Consider the following 20800-nt stretch of genomic DNA (forward strand, 5'->3'; position numbering starts at 1 on the left):
GCAGCGTCACTGGCCCTCAATATGGGATCTGAACCGCGGCCCTGCTTTGCTGCTCAGAGCTGGTGCTCCCAAGCGAGCTCTTAACCAGCTGAGCCACTCGGCCGGCCCACCTTCTGTTCTTTTTTCATTTGGTATCTGCCATTACCAAGCACTCAATCCTTTCCTTCTCAGGTGAATAAATTACTACTATGGAGAAAGTGGGTTCCGGGCCAGTGAACCGATCAGAACCAGGAGCTGCAGGAGAACTCCAATGCCTCTTAATCTCCTAATCCGGATCGTGGTTCTCAGATGTGGCTCTTGGACCAGCAGTATCAACATCAACCCGGGAGCTTGTTAGAAAAGCAGGTTCTCAGACCCACCGAGACCAGATGGACCAGAACTCAGGGGTGGGGTCCTGCCTTCCTGGTGATGCTCAAGTTTGAGAACCCCTGCCCTTACTCGTGAGGGAGGACAAGGTTGATGGGCCCAGCTGGACCCACAGCAGCTGCACCTCTGAAAAGACAGTCAAGGCAGACTGTCTGCGAGACCCTGGAAAGTTCAGTTACCAAGGTTTACTGGGGAGAGAGACTGAAATAAAAAAGCTAAGGTAGCAAGGGACCTGTTTAGACTTCTGCCCGCCTCCCCGCCCTTCCTTAGAGAAAGGAGGCGGCCAAGTTACCAGACATCACAGGTGGGGAGGCAGCGGGGCAGGAATTTGTGAAGACTCTGTGGTGGGGAAAGGACCCACCTAAGAAGTCAGAGTGCTTCCAAAACTCCAATGGCAGGACCCCTAAGCTCCCCTGCTCCTTGGGGGTCTGCTGCTCAGGGCCCTTCTTCCCTCTTTCTGGGGCCGGATTCTCCCAGGAGCTGTCTATGTGGCCACCAGAGCTAAGAAGGCAGCTATCATCCCATCAGAGGGCCAGCAGGGGTCTCAGGAGAGAAGCCCACCCCCTGAGGTCACAGGTGATGTCAGGGGGCTCCCTGGTGGACACAATTCACCCAGTGTTATGTATTTGTTTTTACAGTTGATGGCAAGCCACCTTCGTTTTCCATTTCTGCTAGTCTTAGGATGTTTCTTTTAAGAATAGATTTAGGGCTGGCCGAGTGGCTCAGTTGGTTAAGAGCTCGCTCAAGAGTGTGAGCTCTGAGCAACAGTGGTTCGATGCCCGGCCCAAACAAAAAACCAAACAAACAAAAAAAGAATAGATTTAGGTTAAAAAGGAGTACTTCGGATTAAAATTGTGGAGGTGTGAATGATGCAATTTGGGGCTGCCCGATCTGTCCCACAGTGCTGCTTCTCTTTCCTTGGGGGCCAAGAAACTTAGGACACTAGAGGGAGACGACATGTCAGCCCACGTATGGATACACACATGCATGTATGTATATGTATGTACGTGTGTATGTCCATACGTGTGTGCATCCTACTTTTACAACCCTCATGAATCCTACTCTTACAGTCACCTCAGGATTCAATAACCAGCACGTTCTACCACATTTTAGACATTCACACTTTTCCACTATTTGGTCCCAGGATGTTCCCACGACTGTCCTGTGAAGCGGGTCATGGATGAGGGGCCCACAGTTGGGAATGGGGTCCAGCTGTTTTGCAAGGGGATTTGTGTTTTAATGATACAGCTATGCGTCCCCACCTGCTTTCTAAATTGTTCTCAGCAAAATCACCAAGTGGGCGTGGTGGTGAAAGGGAGGGCTGCCGCGTGCACAGCCCTGCCTGCAGGGGGACGCCTGTGAGGGAAGAAAGCAGCTTGAAATGGTTATGAAATCTCCCACTGAAACCACCGGGACCTTGCAAGAATATAATGGCCCTGAGCTGGGGCCCCTGGACAACTAGTGTCACGCTGGGCACACAGCAGCAGCCCACACACACACCAGACACCAGCTTGACAATGTGACCAAGCTGGAACTGGCAGAAATATCCCTCCTTGGCAAAGCCTCCAAAGGGAGGCCCTGAGCTGCCGCTAACTTCCCTCTGGCCAAGGGTTAGGTGTCGTTAACTGGCAGAGGCAAGGACGCCTGCAGGGGTGACGATGTGAATTAGGCAAGTCCATCTTTAGGTGCCTTTCCCTCCCATTACCAGCTCTGTTCCTTTTTTCAAGCCACATCCTCATGGGATAGTGGCCGCTCAGCGCTTCCCCCCAGACTCTCAGTCTAGGGACTGCTCCTTGCCACCTCCATCCCTGTCCTGGGGCCTCACTCATTCTCTGAAGATGCAGGTCCATTTTTCTTCCACAGGACAGTGAGCTAAACTGGACAATGCGCTAATGGCCAAGTGCCTGTCCCCCGGCCTGGGCACAGGGAGTCTTTTTAAATGCTTCATTCTTCCAGACACGATGCTTCCTCCCTCTGGGGCTCCAGGCCAAGGGTAAAGGAGGTGCACCCCTCTGATGCTGGCCCCTGGAAGGGACTCACACGGCCTCCCGAAGTGGACTGTGAGCATCTCTTCCCAGCACCACCGAGTGACATCAGGTGACATTGGCCCTGGGACGCGTATTTACACCACAGCAGGCACCACCCACCACGGATGCATTTCTATCTAGAGCCAGTTGTTAACCCGTCACCAGCAGCCGTCTGCCTGCCTGCAGCCCACAGGCCTTTAGACCACACCGAGTGGGGTTCATCCTACACCCCATCCTGGGCTGCAGAGCCAAACTGCCACGAGGAGGCTGAGGAATGCAGCTTTCATGCACTGACGGACCAGAGGAAGCCGTGACAAACACACCTTCCATTTTCTGATCTATCTTGAAACGAGAACTCAACACTACGGATGATAAGTAACTGGGAAGAGTAAGTTCTGACTCAGTTTGCACAGGTCATCTCGCCGGAACAGCACAGGGTCTTCACATCCTGTGGCAGGTGAGGAAGGAAGGGTGTGGGGCTGGCCGAGCACAGAGCTGGCCCGGGCAGGTCCCGACCCAGGCCTCCCGCTCCCACGGGGCCTCTTCCCAGTGGCATCTACAGGGAGCTCTGAATAAAAATTAATTACTGTTTAGGAAGTTGTTTGTGAGCCATGGTGGAAACGAGAGTTATGACTGTGTTGAGGGAGGGGGGGAAACATGAGCACCCCCACAGCCTCACACTCCCCACCCCTGCCGCCCTGGCACGCTCTCAGGCCCTGAGACGCAAGCTGCTCAGGAAAAGGATTTCCTGATGAAGCATCTTTGGAGAAAGTTTCTGGCTGGCGGGAGTTCTCTCCCACACTGGGCGCTCAGGCAGTGCTGGCAAACACCCATTTCCTTGAGCTCGGCCCCTCCCATCTGCGAGAGTCCCGGGGAATCTCAGATGTCAGAAGATTGGTGGGGAAGCGCACCATTTACGCCTCTCCGTGCCTCAGGGAGGTAGTTTCGCCCTGTCTCTATTTGTCTCCGTCTTGAGGGACAGGACAGCAAAGGAGGAAGGGTGAAAAACAAACAAAGAAACAAACAAACAAAAAAACCTGTTGTATTTGCTTCCTGGACGGCCGTCACAGAGTACCACAACCTGGGCCTTCAAACAACAGAAATCTCTTCTCTCCCAGTTCTGGAGAATAAAAGTCCCAAATCAAGGCAGCAACAGAGCTCCCTCTGAAACCTGCAAGGGAGGATCCTCCCTCGTCTTTTCCAGCTTCTGGGGGTGCAGGTCACCCTTGCCTGGTGGCTGCATCCTTTCCATCTCCGCCCCCATCCTCACAGCCTTCTCAGAACTCTCTGTGTGTCTGCATCTCTCCTCTCCTTAGAAGCACACAGTCATACTGGACCAGGGAAAACGCCCGCTCCGCCCCGGCACCATCCACCTCTCCTAGTCGTCTGCCAGCAGGGTACAGAGGGATGATCAATCTGAGTCCGTGAGTTTCGCTCAGTGTCTATGTTGGTGCCCAGGAGAAAAGGGAAGACGCACGAGGTCTGATCCCTCCCTCACAGCTGCTGACAGTCTGACTGGACGCTGAGTTGGACAGCAATGGAACAGAAGTCCTCGCTGAGCCGCCACAACGTGACGTCAGGCCAATTTCTCAGCCTCCAAGGCCATGACCTCCACCTGCTAACATCCCGAGAAGTGAGAGGGGCACCAGATCAACTCCACGACCCTCCAGCAATGACAGCCCGGCATGCTGTTAAATGCTGTTTCTTCTCTGAGAAACAGGCTGGCGACTTACACCCTTCCTCCTAAGACAGCTGTCGTTTGACAGATTTTTAATGGCCTCGTACGGAACGATCGAAAAACGCACACGAAGCAGAGAAACTTCGCAGATGCCGGCGTTCGGCTTCGTTATGACAATTGGTGCCTCTCCCAGCGAAAGGCCAAACCCACAACTTTCCGGAGCTGGAGTGAGTTTTCCTGCTGTCATAACGCCCGTGGGCATTTTGCTAAAAACAAGTTCTCCCCGTTCGAGAGTCTGGGGCCTCTGGCCAACAAGTCGCTTCTGCTTTTGACAGGCAGTTTCCCCTTTTCTGGAACCCTTTCACTGCCGTGGCCTCTGCCAACAGCAGCTGCTCCCACCGCCTCGGTCATGAGCTTGGAGACGGGCATCACAGCAGCTCAGCTGTGGGCAAGCTGTTTTTTCTGATGTTGTTCTGTTTCTCTCCAGAGCCTGCTACAAATGGAAATGTCCGTATTCCCCTCTTCAGCAGAAATTCCAGGCTTTTGGTGTCATTATCACTGTCCAACCATTAACCATTCACCCTTGACACTCTGTGGTACATTCCTAGGGCCGTGGCCCTGGGAGGTCGCCAGTGCCGGGAGGACCAGAGGGAACGCTTCTGGATGAAAGGGTTGCTTGGGGGGGGGCTTCCTTTTCACAGACCCTCCTTCACACCTCACGGACAAATGTCTTGCTCTGTATTATTATCCTCTGTAAACTGAGTGCACCTTTGAGCCCGTTACTTCGGAGACTCACTCACTCCTTGGACCCCTTTGCATCCCCAGGGGCCTACACCTGAAAGGAAGCTGCGGCTGTGCCCTGCCTCTGCCCAGGTGAGGGGCTCACCTCTGCTCCTCTCAGCTGGAGGGCAGGCGGTGGCAGACACAGCCAGTGAGGCAGCTCAAAGGAGCCTTCCCGTGAGCCCCATGAGGGAGGCCAGGACACGTCTGTCTCCTGCACCTCCCCTCTCCCCTGTGTCTGAAAGAGTGCCTGCCTCAAAGCAAACTGTCAATCAGCATTGCTCAGTGCTGAGCAGACGGGCGCTTTGGAACGCAAGCACCTGCGCGAAGCCTACAGCCTCTGAGGGGCCGGTCGGGCTGAGCTGAAGCTTGTAAAAGACACTGGTGAAGACTGGAGCCCCTAGGGGTGAGGTGGGGTTGGCTCTCAATAATGCAAGCCCAGGAGAATAGGAGAGTCCTTCCCTGCCGCACTGCCCGTGCCCAGCCCTGCGCCTGCCAAGGGCACACGGGAAACACCCCATCACTAGTCATGGGATGCATTAGGGTTGTGAGGCTACTGAAGCCAGCTTGTGGGATAAAGCGCTGTGCCCACAGGTGCTGATTCCAACCCTAGAGCCCGGAGGCTCCCATGGTAATGCCGGCACCTTAGCAGTGACCCCACCCCCACAGAAATCCTGGGGAGCAGGTGGGGTGAGTATTGCATGCAGCAAATGCCCCAATCAGAGAGAAATGGCTCAGACCTTGAACCCCCTTCCGAAAAAGCCAGGGCCGGGCTCGTTCTCTTTTCCTTCTCAGAACCTCCCGTGGCCCCACTCAGCATCAATCAGCTGAGAAGAGAGACCTGCGTTCTCCACACGGGCCTAGCTGCTCTGGGCAGGCTCCCCAGGAAGGCAGGGGCTACTGGGTCATCTGTTCCAGCTCTGAAGTAAATTTAATTTCACCCTGGGGGGGGGGCAGGGGCAGATGCCCCCAAGAGCTCCTTGTGTAAACCAAGCGTCTCTGGACTCAGTCCCAGGTCACTTTTTGTGCACCCCTCGCAGATGTTACATCAGCATGTAACAACTCTTTCTCTTCAATTTTTCAAAAGTAGGTGACGATTGTGACAAGGCCGACAAGGGCTCGCGATGTGTGCCGTGCACTGTTCCCCAGGTTCTGCATCTTGACAAAAAGGAAGAAAAGGGCTTCAGCTGGAGGGAGGCAGCAGGGGCCCAGAAAAGGGAAGAGAAACACTCGGTTTCAGCAAGAGGGGAACAGCTCATCAAAATCACAGGGCTGACAAGAAAATAATTTGCATTTTTGAAACTTAGCTGTTTAAAAATGGTTCTTAGGAACATTTTCTTTGTATGATAATTTCAACGATTTTCTATGGTGGATAGGTTCGGATATTAGTTAGGTTACACTCCATAAAATGATCATTTTTTAGGATAAGAAAGTGGGGAAATATTGGCCGTTTCATATGGTTTAACCTAATATCATCAACTGCTTTTCACTGCTGAGGAAACAGGACACAGAGGAGAAGGGAGGAGTCTGACTCAAACCAAGTCCTTCTCCCCGCAGTTCAGGCTCTTCCCACTAAACTGTGATGCTTCCTGCCCCCAAAATCACGACTCAATCCAGGCCTCCCTTCATGTCACCAATGCAGACACTGGGGCCTCGAGGCCAGGCCTGGTGACCTGCCCGAGGACACTTGGGTAATTAGCCGCAAATCCAAAGCCAAAATCTGCGTGTTTTTACCCCAGTTCATTTCTCATTCTGTGACATCACCATGTTGTGCCCGACTTGGGTGACAAGAAAGAGCCCTCCTGTTGCCCCCAGCCACCATTACTTACTTCTCTAAAAATCATATTAAAAATGAACCTTCAAGGAGCTCGATTCAAATTGCAAGTTCCAGAAAATTGAACCCAGTGCATTATGTCCTAGGCTCTCTCTATATATGTCTACATCCGTATGTCTCTCTCTGTGTACACACACACATGTGTGCACACACACGCACACATAGTATGCACATACACATAACCCCCCAGTGCTCAGGAACCATGTGCTCTGGGGAGGAGAGGTGATTGCGGGTGGCGTGCTCATCAAACTCCACCAGGGCCCCAGAACGCAGCCCTCCCTGAACACCCATGCATGTCCCCTGGCACATCACGGACACCTGGGGACAGATTCGGGTCCCCTAGGAGGAAGGACCATGAGATAACTGTGCAGCCCCAGCCCTGAAGGGTCAGGCAGGAGGAACCAGGCCACAGTCAGGGCACAAAGAACCACTGTATGATGCTTCAGCCCAAGGGCTTCACGGGGCCTGAAAGACCTTCTAGAATGAGGCCCACAGGGGCTAAGTGACCCCCACCTCAGCTCGTACAACCGAGCTGGGACTAGACTCAGCGCTCCTGGCTCCCAGGGCGCAGGCCACATTCCCCTGCACTCGGTGCATGAGCACTGCCAAAACTCAGGGTCCCTGTCCTCTGGGCCACCTCCTATAACTCCCAAACCACTGCCTTGAGGAAGAGACAAGAGCACAGGAGCCCACAGAGCCAGGGGACATGCAGGGGCACGCTGCAAGGAAGGACAGAGTCCCAGTAGGGACAGTCTCTCTGCCCGGCTCTTGACGGCTGCAGGACCTTGCTCCTCCCAGGCTAAGGCAGGGCGCCAGGGTCCCAGCCACCCCACTATCCACACAACCCACTGCCACACCCCACCATCCACACCCCACATCCACAGTCCGCTGCCCACACCTCACCGTCTACACCCCACTGTCCTTACCCCACCATCTACACACCACTGTCCACACCCACCGCCCACATAGCGCACTGTGGGCAGTGGGCTGTGCATGCTAAAGAGACAGCAGGAGGGTCAGGTGCGTGTGGGATGAGCCATCAGGGAAGGGGGACAGCAGACAAGAAAGAAAAAATGAGGGCAGAAATGAAAAGGACCGGGAACAGGGCCCAGCTCCACCCCTCCAGCCGACATACGGACCAAGGAGGCTTGTTTGCTGAAACGGAACATATCGACTCCCAGCCACACTTATGTACACCCTGTTCTTCATCACCAGAAGGATGCTGCAATGCAGTAAGATAAAGCACATGACAGACAGGAGAAACAGCCGCCACGGAAAAACCAACAGGGCGGGTCTGGCACAAGGCCGCGCCAGAGCTGCGAGTCCCACGCCCTTGCACACACGGCCACACATCTTGCTCTTGGGACTCCTCCAACGTGGTAGCCAACAAATGAAGAAGATGACACCTTTTCATAATTATAACTCATTCGAGTTTGCTACATGCCAGGCGCTTTATGTGATGCCACTTAATTCTCACACCAGCCCTCAGGTAGGTATTCTCATTGCTGGTTTACAAATGAAGCAACTTAGGTTCACTGATGCCTAGGAGCTCAACTAGTTTAGAGAATCAGCAGGCGGGAAACCCAGGTCCCCAAAGCCCCAGCTCGTCGTCATGATCTTTACTGGGCCGTAATCTGAGGAAGGCTCTTGGGAGCACACACGGGCGACAGGCCACATCCATCCTGCAATGTTCACAGCTGGGCAGCCATGTGTACCTCCCACATCACCCCATTAGGACTCGAATGTGGGGGATGAGAAGAAATCCTGCAGGGGAAACAGCATGAAATTTGGAGACAACCACGCCTGTTTCAAACGCTGGCCGTGCCCCTCCCCAGCTGTGTCCCTCGAGCAAGTCCTTTCAGTCTACCTGAGCCTCAGTTTCCCCAACTGTAAAAATGGGGGCAATAACATGAAGCAGGCCGAGTGGATGAAGAGTTAAAGTGACCAAACATGCTGTAAAAGAGGCTGTCGTGTTGACAAGTACCCGACACAGTGCCCAGTAAATGTATATTTCACGATTTAATTCAAAGGTGACCTCATGGTCCGAGAAAACAAGCAGACTGCCGCGAGCACCGGGGGCAGTGTGCCCTCCCCATAGGAACTCGCCCTGCCAGTGCCTCTTGGCTGGTGTGGCAACCACAGGGAAGAGAACTGGGTCAGAAGGCAGGTTTTTCAAGCTTGGTGAAATCTAGCTATAAAGAGACAAAACAAAGGATGAGAAGACATACAAGGCAGGGAGGCAGAAGGAACAGGAAAATGGGTGACAAGAGAAACTGCTGGTTTGCAGCCAAGAGTCTTGAGTATCAGTCTATTTCTTTCAGCTTTATAGGCAAAGTGGTACTCTTGTAGGGGTCCAAAGACACTAACCAGGACAATTTTTGGAAAGCAACATTAGAAAAACACCCTAAGACCCACGGATTCTGAGTTAGCCGAGGACTGATCATTGCGGTAAAATAACGTTTGCTGGGGATGAAGAGTGGTTAGAAGTGGGGGTGTGAAGGTGTCGGGGCCTGGCCTGGGCCGAGAGGGCAGGGGTAGTAGAGCATCATACATAAGACGATGCAAGGGCTCAGAAGAGGGAAAAGTCATTTCTTTGGGCTGGGTGACATTCAGTACCCTTCTCTTGCCGGCTGCAGACCACTGAGGCCCACAGAGCTTGGTGCTGGGGGTCCGCCTGCCGCCGATCAGCTGTGCCCAAAGTGGGTCCATCAGCAGCTAGAGGTCCAAAAAAAGACTTCAAAGGATTCTATTCTCAAGAATCTAGTACAAATGACAGCGAGGACCATGCCTGTCCCCTGGGTGTATGGATGTTTCCCGCCCCCTCTGGTTCGAAGGTGGTGAGGCCAAGGGGCTGGCATCTGGCCTTGGGCCAACTAGCCGCCTTGTGCTCTGTACTTTATGCCAGTCTAAGTACCAGACTGGTTTCCTAAGATTATCATGCCCTCTAAAATAGCTCCTGCCATATTTATGATGCACTTACTCGTCAATTAGCCTGAGTGAAAAGCCCAAATGACTTTCCTAGGTAAGAGATGAAGGAGAAAAACAACAATCGTGATTCTAAAAACTGCCCTCTGATTGACCCAGTGGCTTGTCTGCAAGTCTTCTCCTTGCTATACGTGTTTGGCTCCCGTAAGATTTGCAAATAATCGATTCACTCAGATTTTTTCAGTGGGAGTTCACAGAGTTCACGAAGCACTTGGATTCTCAAAGACTCCACGTTCTTCTCTTTCCCACTGTGTTGTCTGGCTTCTGCTTTTGTCATCATGGTCATCAACCTGAGTTAGGGTTAGCCACGTGGGGGGTGGTTTCCCCGGGGCTGGGACACAAGAAGGTGTAGATGCACCCCATCCTCAAAGCAGCGTACAATCTAAGGAGAAAAAAGTCTGGTTTCCTTGCCTCAATCTGGGATAACTCTGAAGGGCCATCCCAGTTCCAGAATGTTCCAGGGGGTCAGCTGAGGCCAACGTCTCCGTCCAGTCAATCCGGCTTTCTTTCCTAACCTCCACCCTCCCCCCATTCCCACCCCCCGGCCATTGAAACCAAAACTTCAGGCACAGAATTATTGGCTAAGAATCACTTTTTAGATGAAGGTCGCAAAGGTCATTTGATCATCATTACACAAGGAATATAACTAAATATGTGCATTTGACTTAAGTCGTGTTTTATTATAAATTCTAGGCCTGTCTGCTTGGAGCCTGATGTTGCCACATCTAGACAAGGAGGAAGATGGATGGGGAACAGACAGACAGTGCTAGAGCCTGGAGCCTGGGTCTGCACCAAAAGGACTCCTTGATGCTCGCTCACCGCTGCCCACAGCTCTTGCTTTTGAGTCAGCGAGAAACAGAACTGCTTTGGAATCGTTTTCTGACCTGACCCGAGGAACAGATATCAGAGAGCCACGGCAGGCCGGGCTGATGGGGCTGTGGCTCCCCAGAAGCCTTCCCTTACCTGCAGCCACTGATGCGTGCTGCTAGAAAGGGCCTCCCCTCTTCCCAACATTCCCCCAGAAGCAAACCCGAGTCTTCCTCCCTGCTTTGTCACTGGTCAATCATGTGACCTTAGGCAAGTCACGTAACCTCTCGAGGCTGCCTCCACCCTCTCTGGCTCCCAGGGGCCACCACATGCACAACGGGGCCACTTCTGCACCTGGCGGGGAAGCCACCTGGCTGAGTCCCTCCCTTAGATCAGTTTCGTACCGCTGCCCAGCATCTCCCTGCCTTTGAGCCGAGAATATTCTATTACCTGTGCCCCAAGGTCATTTCAGAAATCTCAAAATACACTTTAACAAGCAAAGAAGAGTGGGGAAGAGAAAAGTAACCCCTCTGTGCTCCTGGCACTGGCCTCTCCCCAGGGGCAAAACAGCTCCTCTGATATACTCACTCATCTTCGGTGATGAAAGGGGAGGTTGGGTGACACTACGAAATGCCCAGCTTGGGAGGACCAGGGCCCACTGCTCCTTTGCACACGTCTCCACTAGCCCTCACTCACAGCCCTACGAAGCCCACCTGTCCTTAGGAAATCACTTTCTGTAGTCATGGTCCTGGAGCCAAATGGGGACCTCAGGTTGCAAACCATATATATATGTGTGTGTGTGTGTATATGTATATATATATATATACACACATGTGTATAAAATGTATCACATAAGATATGTTACCATATGTCACTTACATAGTTAATATAATTATATACTTATATAATTACATATTATAATTAAATAATTATTATATAGCATATTATTAAATAACATTCTTTATTAACCTATTGAGATCTTAATATATTATCACATATTATATTTGAGTAATATAGTAATGTTATATGTTAGTATATTATATATTAATATACAATTCCGTAGTAATGTAATTAACATATTGATTGTGTATGATATTAATTATCATGTCTTAGTTATCCTCTATAATATATGTATTTCAGAAATAAGTGTTTGTTTTTTAAGTCACCACGGTTGGGGTGCTTCAACAGCAGCCAAAGCGAACTGATAAATAACGGAGTCATGTGCCCAGGGGCCCTCCGTAGATGTTAAGCCTTGTGAGGGCCAGCGCCATGCCCGTCTTGGTCACAGGCATACCCTCTGAGCCCTGCATGGTGCCTGGCACACAATAGGCTTTTGGTAAATGTTCAACAGCTCAGTGAGAATCAGTCCTGCAGTTACTGACAGAAGAACCAACACAGGATTTCCCGACTCCTGATTTAGTGTTTATTCTAACATTTAGCGATTTAAAAAAAAAATGAGAAAGAACTAGAGAATAAGACCTATGAAATTACAGAAGGCAGATTATTTATTTTTGAGACAAGAAGGGTAAAGAATAGCCTTCAATGACCTTCATCTAAAAAGAAACCACGTAAAGAGTCTGGATACCTGGTTATCCCCAAGGGCAGTCTGCTGGACGGCAGCTTGCCAGGCCCAGTATTTGGTCTTCTGTGTGCCCATCATGTGGGTGGTGTCTGCCCACCCAGCAGTCCTGCCTCCCACCCCCAGGCTGCCTGGACCAGCCCCAGGGTATCAAAAGCCTGGATTTGGGGCAGGGCCGAACAGAGCCACCAAAAACCCAATTAAAAGCTTCAAAACACAACAGAGCATTTTCTGGGCAGGTTGGGTCGTACATGGCTTCCACTTCTTTCTCTGTGAGGAGGATAACCACACTCATCACGACAGCAATACTATCTCACAGAGTTATTTTAGAGACAAAGAGAGATGGCTTATACAAAAGTAGACACCTGGCACATAGCAAGTGCTCCATCAATATTAGCTGACTCTGATGACAACCATGCCATCCCAGATGGCATCTGATCATCAATAATATTGGTCAGTCAGCGTCACTATGCACGAAACACCCATCGAGCAGCGTCTGAATTTTTTGGAAGAAGAAAGCTCTCTGGGGTGCTTCTTATGCAATAACACGCTGTCGACAAGAACGATGGAAGCTGGCGTCACGCCGGCTTCAAGCCCACCCCGCAGTGGACGTTTGCATGGCCGGTGCTGTGAGGCAGGCTGGAAGGAGGTGGACGGTTTCCACGTTATCCTAACGGACAAACGGCTGCCTGACAGACTTCGGGAAGCTAAGCAGGGGCTGAGCTGAGCTGCCCACTCCCTCCCCCCACCTCTCCACCCCTGGGTCATGAGCGGGGCCCAGAGGAGGTGCTCCGGACAAGCAGAGCGGGCCTGGGGCCTGGAGCTGCCACACCAGCCACCACACACTCGGTTTTCTCAGCCCTCCACCCCAGCCCCACCACACTAGGATTTCCAGCAGGAAGGAGCAATGCAGGGGTGGGGGTGGAGAGGGATGGATGGAAAGACCTGGATCGTGGGGGAAAGGCAGGCACGAGCTGTGGGCGGTGGAAAGCATGCCAGCATAGAATAGAATGCAGCCGGTAGGTTTTTGGCTGCTGCCCAAGCTGTGCCTTAAAGGCAGGGACCCTGTTGTATTAGGTCCCTGGGGCTGCCATAACACAGCACCGGGGTCAGGGGGGCTTAAAACAATGGAAATGTGTTCCCTCCCAGTTCTGGAGTCCAGGAGCCCCAAATCCAGGTGTCAGGAGGAACGTGCTCCCTCTGAAACCTCCAGGGGAGGGCCCTCCGTGCCTCCTCCAGCTTCTGGTGGCCCCAGGCCTCCTATCTCTGCCTCCATGTCACATGGTCTTCCCTCTGTGTCCCTATGTCCAAATTTCCCTCTTCTTAGAAGGACACCAGTTTGGGTTATGGGCCCTGCCTAACCCCATTTTAACACACTGAGGACCGGACATTTAAATATGCAGATGCAAATCGGTGTCAGCGGTCCACAATGTGTTAACCGGGCGAACCCATCTGCAAAGACCCAGTTTCCAAGTAAGGCCACAGGCACAGGTCCCACAGGTTAGGACTTCAACATTTTCTCCTTGGGGACACAATTCAAGCCATAACCCTGTTCCTCGCTGCATCCTCGAACCTAGCACAGTGCCTGGGAAACAGGCGTAAAGGAGCCGAGTGGTTTCCTAATCTCAGTTCTAACCCTGCCTGAGCGTAAACACGGTCCCCAGCAATCTGGGCTCTCCGTTTCTTTACAAACTGAGAAGCTGGTGCCCCACTTTCTAAAATTCTCCCCTGGCCCTGTTGCATCCTCCGTCCTGCCCCCCCCGCCACTCCCCAGCACAAATGGAGGTCACACGCCAGGCTGTGCATGAACAGTGAGTCCCCACTGTGCTTCCCACAGGCTGGCAGAGCTGCAAGGGCTCCCCACTGCGGGGCCCTGGCCTCTGCCTCGTGGAAAAAAGGCTGGACTCCTGGGGTTTCCAAGAGCAAATTGGTGTCTGTTGTACATTCATCAGCAACTTTGTGCCAGGTCAGAGTATATCAAAACGCAGAGGCCCTGGCAGAAGCCCCAAAGCCTGGATGGTATCTGATTGGTCTGTGACAAGCCATGAGCTGGCAGAGAAGGGCTTCCTGTCAACAGGAAGGAAAGGATGGAGATCAAATTATTTTCGAAGTACGCAGAGGAAGAGATGAGCGAGATTTGGTTAACCATTCCAACGCGGGGCTAAATCGGCCTTGTATAAGACACCTTCCTCCACTGCAGGGGAAGCACGGCTGGTTAATAATAGTCAGCCAGTTCCCCTGGTCTAGCTGTGCACACTGTGCAGCAGGGTCTCTCTAAGAATTCCCTGTGGTTAAGCTTCAGGGACACAGCCTAACTCCCAGGGGGCTCCCCTGCCCATCTTACAGCAACGTCATGGTCCACTAACCAAGCAAATTAAAGATCGTTTCAACTTGGCTGCTTACTTCATCGGCCTCTATTCCGCATTTTAGAAGATGTTGGCAACATTCTGACATTTGATTCAGTGTCAAGGGGGTATCAAGACGGGTTGCCCCACCATCTTGCAAAAAGTGGGGGACACTGGCATTTCATGAGTGTTCATACTCGCCATTCTGGGTCAAAAGGGGGTGGGCACATGGATGGAGGGGAACGGGGGAAAAGGAGGCCAGATTCTAACTCAGCTCTTTGGAGTGCCTGCAGCCTGCTCAGTGAGTGGAACAGCCCCCCTAAAAGCGAAATGGTGCCCAGGAACAGAACGTCACTGGCAGGGAGCCAAACAAATAAAAATGGGAAAACAGGGAAGTAAAAGAAAACAGGCCGTCAAGCAAGAGCATCATGTCTGAGTGGGTTTAAGAGGATCCACATGGATTTAGAAGTGACGTGAACGAGGTCTGAGCAGGTGAGAAGGTACTGGCAAAGAAAAGCAATGCTTCCGAGTTCTTTCTTTAGTCAAGCTAGTGTTTAGCACCGTCCAAAGTGCAGCCCTGCGTGGAGACGAGCAATAGAACACAGCGTGCCTAGGTTCTGCTGGAGGAAGGCAGTTCAAAGAAAACAGGCAGGTGAAGAGGCCTGTAAAGCATTGGAAACACCAACCAGGCTGCGATGTGTGGAAAGATGCAAGACTGAACCCACAAAGTACACCGGGCTGCTGCTGCTTCTGTCCGTTTCCTCGCGCGAGAGCTGTCCTTTCGGGGGAAGAATGATCCAGGATGTCAGCAGCTGCGTCTATCATCAGGCCGCTATGCAGTGTGCGGAGCTGCTCTATGGCGGTCCATGCACATTCTGCAGGGTTCTGTCTTCAAGGACAGAGACACCTAGATCCCCTTTCTATCTGCCCATTCCATCCACAGACCCAGAGCTGGGCTGTGCTTCGCTGGCATTCAAGCAGCATGCAATGCCCATGGTCTGGGAGCCCACTCCCCGGTCAGCCATATGCATACCCTGCGAGCCATGGAGGGGCTTCCAGGCCTCCTTTACAAACCCGGGAGCCAAAGGACAGTTCTGGGGGCTCCTTCGCTGAGTAGCTTGACTCCTGAAGGTTCCGATATCATACTCTGGGCCCTACAAGAGCCTATGCTCAGGGCAGCCAAGATGCACCAAGCCACTGAGGGGCTGACTCAAAAAACAGTCCAGCGCGGCCTAACAGGCTGGCCCCACACTGGGCTACCCTGGCTGAGGGCTGAGCTGGGGGTTTGTCTTTATCTGGAAGTCAGAAATATCCTACCAACAGTCAGTGGCCAAAGGTATCTCTTCTCACTGACAGCTGATGACGTACAGAAAATGAATGGATGGATGGACAGGTAAATACACAGGTGGATGGACTGAAAGGGAGGAAGGAAGGGAGGGAGGGAGGAAGACTGACTCATGAAGGAAGAAGAAATGGATCAGTGTTAACACTGCGGAAGTTGAAAACCAATTGTTTTTAAACTATGGACATAAGAATCACCTGAAGAACTTATCAGAGCCATGGGTTCCACTCCTCAGAGGCTCCAATGCAGTAGGTCTGAGCTGAGACCCAGGATTTTATTTTAAACAAACACTGGTTGATTCTACTTAAGCGGGACTCAGGAGCCACACTTTGAAAAATACTTCCCTAAACCCTAACCCCACAAATCTTGCTCGAGGTGGGACACAATGACCAAGGTCAAGGCCAAGGTCAAAACTTCACCGCCTACTGTGCTACATGGCACCCCCCTTTCCCTTCCCAGTGGCTTCAGCCCAGGTGTGATGGGCAGTGAGCAGTGTGGTCACTCTGTCCTCCAGCCCTGGGGGCAGGGCAGTTCCCATTCCCATCCACCTCAGGGCCCTGAGCTAGCGGATCTGGCTGGGGAGAGGCTACTGGACATGGGCCCATCAGCAACATTTAGGGTGCCGGGCGTCAAGCCGCTCGAGGCTTCCCGCTGGAAACACCACGGGCAGAAAGGCATCCCTTGCACCAGGCCCGCCCAAGCCGAGTCATGTCTCCACAACCTTCTATGACCAGCCAGCTGCTCTCGGCTCTATTTTTAGTTTGTCTCCAGGGACTGTGAAGGGTTTCTGGAGCACCTCTCCCAAGAGGCCCAGAGATATGTGCAGTAATATTTACTGTCAGCAGAAAGAAGTGGGCCCCTCGCTCAGTGTCCCCACAGTCTCCTGCGTGTGTGCGTCCTTTTCTCTGAAGCCCTCCCTTCCCCCTTGGCCACCTGCTCTGTCTTTGGCTTGTAAACAGTTCCAGAGACCCACGACATGCCAGCCAACAGTCATCAATTAAAATATGTCTGAGCTATATATGGATGTCAGCGTTAATGGGGATGCCACTGTTTCTCCAACAAAAAAGAACAGGCTTGTTCCCAGCAATCGCTTCTCTGGTAAAGTCCTGGCAGGCGCCACGCACAGCCAGGCTTCTCAGTTAGTTGCTAAAGCCATTCCCACCACCTCTTTATTATTCCTGCTTTACACTAGCACTGAAGGCTGAGAGTAGGGAGCTAAAGCAAGGTGCCAACTCACCAGGACTCTAAACACTGCACCCACCCACCGTGCTGCTTTTAAAGGCCCAGCACAACCCCAAAAGGAATTAGCTCTGTCTTTCCTCTTTCTTTCTCTCTCGCACCTTCTTTTTCCCCTGACAAAATCCTAGAGGGTTTTCCCAGAAAGTGGCTCCATGCCCCCTAAGGAAGAAGCTAAAGTCAACCAAGGCTACATCCTCCGTTAGGCCTAGGAGCCATTCTTCTTTCAATCGAATTCAACTTATAAATTACGTTAGTTAGTAATTCCAGCATCACTCACTCTAGGTCTCCACTACCGGTAGGCCCTAGAGGCGGGCGAGGTGGTAAAAGACCATCAGAGCCTGGGCTGGAGGTTTGCAGGGATGTCCCCCAAGCCCCCAAGACCACGGTTCTGTTTATGCACCAGACACGGGGTTACAGACTGAGGCCGATCGTGTCCAAAAGGGATTCGATCCAATTCAGTGAAGAGACAAGCTGCTTAGACACTGGAGGCCCCAGGAGGCCTTGTCCCTCTGAGTGCCACTGGAGCCCGCCCACAGCACTGTCAGAGCCACAGCATCCTTGGGGAGCCACTCCTCAGAATCCCAAACGTCCTTGAAAACGGCATTCTCTGGGCCCCAGTGATCACCTGGTGCTGGGAGATGAGGAAGCAGATGGGCTTTCCCTTCCACGTGCTGCTCTCAGCTCGAGTCCACCACGGCTGTGACTGAACTCATCATTTCGCACAAGAACTGGCTCCTTACACCCAATACCTTGAAGCCATAAGGTTAACCCAGTTCCCCTCTCCCCTGCCATTCATCAGACACTGCAACTCACCCAGGGGCATTCCTTCGAATGTCTCACACCTCCCTCTTATCATCACTGTCGTTCAGCCCACGGACCTTTCTCTCTGATTTTCTCCGGAGCATTTGCATCATTTCCCCCTGACACTGGCTCCTCTTCCCACGACACCACCTTGCACATGGCTACCGGGCTGAGTCTCAGGAAACGTGGTCTGCGTCGCTTCTAATTGCTTCTTAGTTTAGATTCCCCCAAACAGGCGGTGAGACAACGGCTTGGGTTCAACAGTATATCCAAGGGAGTAGGGGGAAGTGAAGCAAGGAAGCCAGACAGAGGCAGCAAAGGCACACTGAGGAATGGACCACCGCGGAGGGCATCTGGGTCGGACCCTGCGGGGACCCTCTGATGTGTCCTGAGGAACACACGGCACAACTGTCCGGCACAGCTGTCCACCTGCATCCCTCCTTGGCTGAGGGTTGCCCCATAGGGCATAATCCCGACTCCAGCGCTTCCAGCCCAGCCTGCACCATCTGGGAGGATCCCTTCAGGAGCGAGAAAGACACAGGAAAAGGCTGCGGTGTGGCGCGGAGCTGTCCAGCAAGGCTGCAGTGCACTCGGTGGGCCGTGGGCTTCCGGGGCAGGATATCAGCAGTGTCTCTGCAGCATCCCAGTGCACGTGGGAGGAAGTCCTCACTCCCTGGACCTGCCTTCCAGGTAGGACTGCCAGGCGATTCAGGACGCCCAGGTAAATTGGGATTGCAGGTAACAACGGATAGTTTCTTAGTATAAGTTTATCCTGAATGGCGCATGGGACATCCATATACTAAAAGTTATTCGATGTTTATCTAAAACTCTCATTTCACTGGGCATTGAGTATGTTTTTATTTGCTAAATCTGGCAACCCCACGTCAAGGTCCTCCTTAATCTGGCCTCAATTGATTTCTGATTACCCTGATTCTCAAACCCTTTCATCCACAACAAGGGGCTCTTCACTGTACCTGGAAGCAGTCAGCCAACCCCTGACTCCACAGGGGAGTAGCCCCTGACTTCTCACGCGTGTCTCTGTCCTGCCTACCATTTAACATCTCTGCATAGTCAGCATACTGTCGGTCAGCTCTCCCTTCTGAAAGCAGGTATTGGTTGCACTGGTCATCTTACGCCCTTGGGTCACCTGCTAACATTTATCTGAATGCTGTGTTTTCCCAGCTAGATAGTGCCTCTCGCCTCGCCCAGCATAATGATCAACAGGTAATTACTACCTGTTCCATGAGGAGAGACCCCCCCCTGGTCCCACTAGCAAATGCAAGCCCCGTGAGGCTGGAGACAGACTCCCCTCATTCACCCCTGGATGTCATCATACACACGTGCTGTGGAATAGCTGAGTGAACTGTGCTTTGGATCAGGGCTGGATTGTGCCCAAGGAGATTGTCTAAAGCAGCCAAAGTCATCACAGCAGGAAGGGTGGTCAGAGTAGCCCAAGTGGATTGTGGCTCTTCCACATTCGCAGCCTGGCCGCTCCGTCTTTTTCCGGGTCTGGATTTTGTCCTGCACTGCCACCAGAGCCACCCCTCGAGCGCGCCCCACACACAAACTCCACACCGCATTTGGGATCGGTGTCCCCATCGGCCTCAACATAACATGGCCTGCGCAGTGGCCAGCGTCAGTTTCTTCTCTCTTTCTCTCTCAAATTAGGTGCTCTGATGTAGATGTAATAGCCATACATTTTTTTTAACCCTAGAAATTTGTAAGCGCTTCCCTGTGAATTCTTTTACTTAAACATCCCTGTAAAGTAGACAAAGAAGAATGATCTCTGACAAATGGGAAACACTGAGTGGTTACAGGGCTGACTCAAGTGATCACTGCTTTCAGGTTTGTAGTACTGATGACTAACTTTTCATTTACAAATGTGGTTCAAGTGTCTCACTTTAGCAAGGTAAACAGGATTATTTCATTGTCAAATGGAACGCTTATTCAAAGGAACGCTTATTCCTGCATATTTGGGTCACCACACTGGCAGCCACACAACAGACAGGGGTCCAGTCACCTGCTCCAGGAGCTTCCCCCCTGCAAGGAGGGCTGGCTGGGGTGCCCCACCATCAGGCTGCTCCCAAGTACCCATCAGATGCCTGGAGTTGGCGCCCCTGGGGTCTGCCCTTCCTCACCCAATTGTTATGCGCACATGTACAGGGGAAGCAGGAACTGTGTTCAACAAACACGGGAGGAGGAAAGTGCAGATCGCAGTGAAAGTGAGTGGCCAGCGGCCCCACCCCAGCCCCGCCCTTCGCTGTCAGGGAGGATTACATTAATGAGATGTCCGAGGCAGCTCGCTGAGCATGTCCACCCTGTGCCCAAGACCGGTCATTCCGAGAGAGAACAAAATCACATTCTCCACGGAGCCCTCTACTGTAGTGAGTGTAGTATGTGTGTTTGGGGGGGGGGCGCGCGCGCGGACGCGCGCATATCTCTGCGCACATGTGTCTGGACAAACATTTACTTGGTTGGAGGTTTCCTTTGGGTGAAGGTAAGGGCTGTGCCGCATGTCCCACCAATAAATCCCCCACGGGGAGCCTAGGAAAGGCTGCAGTGAGGACAAGTGGCCGCGGGCTACCTGGGCAGGCAAACCGCAGGTGGGGGGAGGGGGGGCACGACCCCGCCCTCCTTCCCTCCAGCTGGACAAAGTCAAACCGCGGACCGATCGATGTCGCCAAAGTCCGGGCCGGGCTGCCCGCGTGGCTGGGTCTGAAGTGCGCAGCAGCCCTGCACACGTTAGGGATCCCGGGGCCTCCCAAAGCCTGAAATCTGCTGGGAGGAGGGCTGGGAAAGGGAACGGCTGCAGAGGAACCCCTGCCCCAGGCCCAGAGACACCCTGAGGGAAACTGGGGAGGAAAACGGTCCATTTTGAGGGCGCAGCTACACAGCCACCTCCGCCCGCCCGCTGTCCCCACCCTCCAGGGACTGTGAAGGGTTTCTGGAGCACCTCTCCCAAGAGGCCCAGAGATATGTGCAGTAATATTTACTGTCAGCAGAAAGAAGTGGGCCCC

At 52.7% G+C, this 20800-nt stretch overlaps 1 protein-coding gene across 2 annotated transcripts in view; it reads right to left on the reverse strand.

The window, feature by feature from the left end:
* The window catches only part of PRKAG2 (protein kinase AMP-activated non-catalytic subunit gamma 2), a 234990-nt gene that overhangs the window by 213043 nt on the left and 1147 nt on the right, over positions 1-20800 (reverse strand). The gene's annotated exons all lie outside the window — the stretch shown is intronic.

This window comes from Hipposideros armiger, unplaced genomic scaffold (genome assembly GCF_001890085.2).
Source record: "Hipposideros armiger isolate ML-2016 unplaced genomic scaffold, ASM189008v1 scaffold_239, whole genome shotgun sequence".
Taxonomy (NCBI): domain Eukaryota; kingdom Metazoa; phylum Chordata; class Mammalia; order Chiroptera; family Hipposideridae; genus Hipposideros; species Hipposideros armiger.